The sequence below is a fragment of the Pseudophryne corroboree genome, chromosome 6 (genome assembly GCF_028390025.1).
Source record: "Pseudophryne corroboree isolate aPseCor3 chromosome 6, aPseCor3.hap2, whole genome shotgun sequence".
In the NCBI taxonomy this organism is placed as follows: Eukaryota; Metazoa; Chordata; class Amphibia; order Anura; family Myobatrachidae; genus Pseudophryne; species Pseudophryne corroboree.
The window spans coordinates 418319155-418324076 of NC_086449.1; the positions used below are offsets into that span (position 1 = coordinate 418319155).

The 4922-nt window shown below is 41.4% G+C and overlaps 1 pseudogene; it reads right to left on the bottom strand.

The window, feature by feature from the left end:
* Positions 1–682: 682 nt before the first annotated feature.
* Positions 683–801, bottom strand: LOC134937680 (5S ribosomal RNA; annotated as a pseudogene).
* Between the last annotated feature and the right edge of the window lie 4121 nt (positions 802–4922).

Below are 4922 nucleotides of genomic sequence, written 5' to 3' on the forward strand. Positions count from 1 at the left end.
CCCTTTAAGCAAGTGTAACTCGCTGGTGTGGTGCATGCTGACTATTTGTAAATCGTGCACTATGTGTATTAAATATGTAATGTGTCTGTATGGCTTTTCCATGCGATTACAAATGCTACCGTAATTACTCATGCAAAAGGATTGATAAATCTGCACAGAATACACTTAATGATATTTGTATTACTTTTGTAATATATTAAACCAACATTATGCCTACTGTATAATAAAATAATTTCAGCAATGGGTTGGTGGTGCTCCCGGAAAATAGTTCAGAAAACTAAATGGAAAATGTGGTCTTATGAAAAGAGCAAAAGACAAAGAGCTGCTATATGTCTTTTCCAGGGCACGCTTTAGAAAAATATGTGATGAATTGTGAAGATATGGGTGAATTAATACGTAACTTTTATTGAGATATACTTACTAAAAGGGAGGAAGCGAATAAACAAAGTTTAATACAAATTTTAGGCGAAAAAAATATTTTTTTATATATAAGGGCGAAAATATGTTTACTCCCTTTATGTATCAAAAAAGAATTTTTTACTTTGTTTCTGAATTGAACAAATATTAATGGGAGTAAATAGGCTCCATGGGGTTGAGTTATCCCATATCTGAGTATCCAAGTCAAACAAAAGACCCGAAAGTGCACACAGATCTGGAACGGCTCATGAATATGAGGATAAAATACCTACGGTACCTTGTATTCCCTGGTGGTCTCCCAACCGGGTACTGACCAGGCCCTGCAGTGTATGGCTTCCAAGATCAGACGAGGTTGGGCATACTCAGTGCGGTTTGACCGTAGGTGAGTGAGTCTCAAATTTTGTGCGATCAATTCCAGTGTGTGGTTGTTTCAGGCAAATGTGATAACTGAGACGCTCTACTGATAATTACTCCCCTAAAAACATAAGGGGAGATGAGGATGGTGCTATGCAGTGGAAAAAAATAATAAATAAATAAACCTTATTCAATTAGGTATTGTTTGTTCCCTTATAGGGATCTATCCTTAATGATCCCTAGGGGATGGTGTCTCCACTGAGTATTCCTAAAAATCACATCACAGCTATATATTCAAATAGCATGAAGAAAGTATATCACTTTTCTCAAGAGATAACATATGATATTTGTTGCGCTTAATATCAGAATAGCAGTGACAGTTAATGGATAAAACAAATAACCCCTTGTATTAGGCACTTATGGTATTTACAGCTACATGCTGATAGTCCGTCTGTGTATAGAGACAATGTTATCCCCACTGTGTCCCTGAGTTTACTAAGGCACAGTGGAAAAAAACACTTGTACTGTGCCCATGTACGAACCCCCCTGGTGGAGAATAAGAAAACCAATTGCGGTGTGATATTAGCTGGGTACCTCACTGGGTGTGAGTTTCAAACCTTTTTGCCCAAATGTCTAAATGCATTGGTGGGCAGTGTGACATCCGAGGCGTCCAGTGGGTATGAGTAGTGATTTCCAGCCTGGGAGGGTCCGGGTTGTGGAGCCGATGTTCGCGGTCCGCGCAACCGGAAGTTCGGGCGCCGGGACCGGAAGTGAACGTACGTTTCGCTCTGGGAGCTTGATCACCTGATCGCCTGCTCCCAGAGCTCACGGCCGCCTTGTTTATGTTGATGTCCAGCCTACCAGACACTGGGGTGTGTGAGGAGGTGTGTCTGGGGGCGGATCAACTGGGATTATTGCAGCCAGATTTATTCTGCTGTGTGTAAATGGGTAAATGCCGTGGCTGGATTGTTGGAAAAAGGGGGAATGTGAGAAATTGCTGATATGAACACTTATATCATATTGGTGAAGAGTAAATACCAAATTGGGACTGGAGTAACAGTATTAAATTCCATAGGACATGATTACATACAAAATAGGAACTTATAAAGGGCTGTGACATGTGTGTCATAGAGACAGCTATTTTTGTGCGGGGGGATTGGTTATAATGATTATTGCTTTTATTCTCATGTCTGTATATAATAAGTATTGATGAAATATTTATTACGTGTGGGAATATGAATGCAGGAATGCATGTATGGGTACATTGTGGAATATAGGTTGAGATGAATTAAATGTGTGAGAAATGTTACAAATGTGGTGACTGTGAAAATAAGGTTTGAATAGGATGGGGGGGCGGGAGTGCACTGTATAGGTGGATGGAGAAAAAGTATGGGGAAAAGAGTTAATACGCAGGACCGTGGGAGCGGTCATACGCAACTTGCGAATATGTGCACGCACGGCAGAACAAGTACGTGCACGGAGGCCATCTGTGTGTAGTTTGTACGTGATGTGTGTACTGCAATATTTTCGACTTCGACAAGACCATCTGTTATTGAGGCTCATCTGAGAGGGACCAGTGTCCAGTTTGAAAGTTCCTTTTTCACCTCACAACAGTGTCATATGATGGACTTTCATTACCATAAACAGCCACCATTTCATAATGGATTTGGCAGGCAATGTTACCAAGGGCATAGCTACCATAAGTGCAAGGATGGCAGCTGCTATGGGGTCCAGAGCTGATAAGGGGCCACCTTCCCTGTCAAAGTTACATGTGTTATATACAATTTTAACCATTGGGTGGTACATAGGGACAATTACAAACTTTTGCCTTGTGGCCTACAATATATCTAGTTACACCCTTGGATCTGTTCATTGTAATGTGGTTTTAAATTAACTGGACGGCATCATAATTAGAGATGTGCGTCGGCCCAAATCTTGGGTTTTGGGTTCTTGTTTTTGGATCTGTATCTCCTTGATGTTTTGGATCTGTAATGGTTTTGCAAAAGCCGTCCTTGTGGGTTTTGGATCTATATTTTCATAATATGTAATCATAAAAACAGCTAAAATCACAGAATTTGGGCCTGTTTTTGCTCCTACAGTATTATTAACCTCAATAATATTGATTTCTGCTAATTTCAAAGGAATTTTGACCACCTCATAGTTCACAATATGGTTTTCATCGATTTTAGGCTAAAGATTGCAGCGAGGCAGCTGGTCACTAACCGACACAGCAGAGGCACAAACAAGCAGCAGTTTTTAGCACATCTATAAAACATCGCCACTCGGCAGTGCAGAAATGAAAAGTAGTGCAAAATGGAATTTTCCTTGGGCCTTCCCTCCCATCCTTATGTTGGATATTAAAAATGACAAGCATAATTTAACAAAGAAATACTTCAGTGACAGGGACATATACTTTTGTGGCTGAAGTGCTTGCTTTGTTTGAGCCCCCACAAAACAATTTTTTGAGAAGGACTAGCTCTTATCACTATTGATGAGGATGTTAATGATGAGGGTGTTAATTACATTATGATCTTGTACAATAAATTTCATGTCTTCACAGCAGATGATGTAACATGAAGGAGGTGCCTAGATGGCTAATGTCCCTACCTCTACTCAACCAAGAGGTTACTTTTTTGGTCTTATGCCCAGGCATCACAATGGCTAATTTTTTATCATGGACAACACCTGCAGCAACTGGTGGCTTACTTACACAAATAACATCATCAACGTCCTCACTGTAAGATAGTACACACATATCCCTCTCATCCTGTCCCACTTCCACACATGAATCCTCAATTTCTATTATGTCCTCATCATCACCATCTTTACTTGTATTGCTCTCCACATGTGCAGATGGTGCAGAAATGGTGGAAGGAGGTGAAAGAGGCTTCTCTATGAGGACAGTGTAAGAAATGTCAGACTTACACATAGCTGATGTGGACACCCCTAAACGTTCCTCAAGAATGTCTGAGACAATTTGTCTTACTGCCTCTGCTGCTAACTTTCCTTTTGATGTTTTTTTCTTTAACACTGTAATATTAAATTGGTTCTTTGATTTTTACGTGCCCTAACTTAAGCCCTCTACGCACCTGGGCATTGGCCTTAGTAGCTGACGTTGACGGACTTGTATCATCATGACTGTTGGCAGCACCTGCACCACTAGTATGTGCTTCCTGCTCTTCTCTCAATTGTTTATCCCACATATCTATCCACAAACACTAATGAAGTGTGGTACAGCACCTCCACAATTTGTAAAAAAATGTAATAGTTAGAAATAGTAATTAAACACTGCAGTTTAATTTCACCAACAGTCTTGCACAATACGTGTAATAGATGAGAACAAAAATATATTACTGTGGTAGCACAGCTGTGTCTCCGTCTCAGCAAATAAGCTGTGACTGCGGCATAATAACGTTGGTGCGGAGCTGCAGCAACCACAGATAGCTAAGTATGCAGCTCTCTGCTTACAGACACCGAATGTCCCGGGGGCTCCCTCCATCCTCACACGTCCGCCCTGTGGCACCGAGAGAGGGGGGAGAGGGTACAAAATACCTGGGCCCTGGTATGATAGAGGGGCCCAGGTCCACACCTCCTGGGATTAGGCCATGCCCCCTGAAAAGTACCTGGGCCCAGCCAGGCTCTGTACTGCTCTGGCTGGGAGGGATGAATGGGTGCTTCTCATGTACTAGACATGCCCCCAAAGAGGTGTGGCCATGATCCCAGCATGCTGTGGTCACACCCCCTCCAGGGAGGGTGGGGGGTCCCAGGAATTTGTTGTACCGGGGCCCAGGATTTCTCTTAGCAGCCCTGTGTCCGCCCCTCTGCTCCCAGCCCACTGTGTATATGTAAGTTTGAAATCTTTGCTTATGTGTGTATGGTATGTACAGTATGTATGTGGGTTTGTGTTTGTGCTTGTGTATGTACTGTATGTATGTATGTATGTATGTATGTATGTGTGTTTGCTTATATGTGTGTGTTTGTGTATGTATATATGCGTGTTATATATCTATTATATATATAAATAATATATATATATATATATATATATATATATACACACATACACATATACAGTTCAGATATGCGAGTGGCATTATCGGGACTTCATCTGCAGCAATATAAATCCAGTAGATGGCGGTGCTTACTGTTTT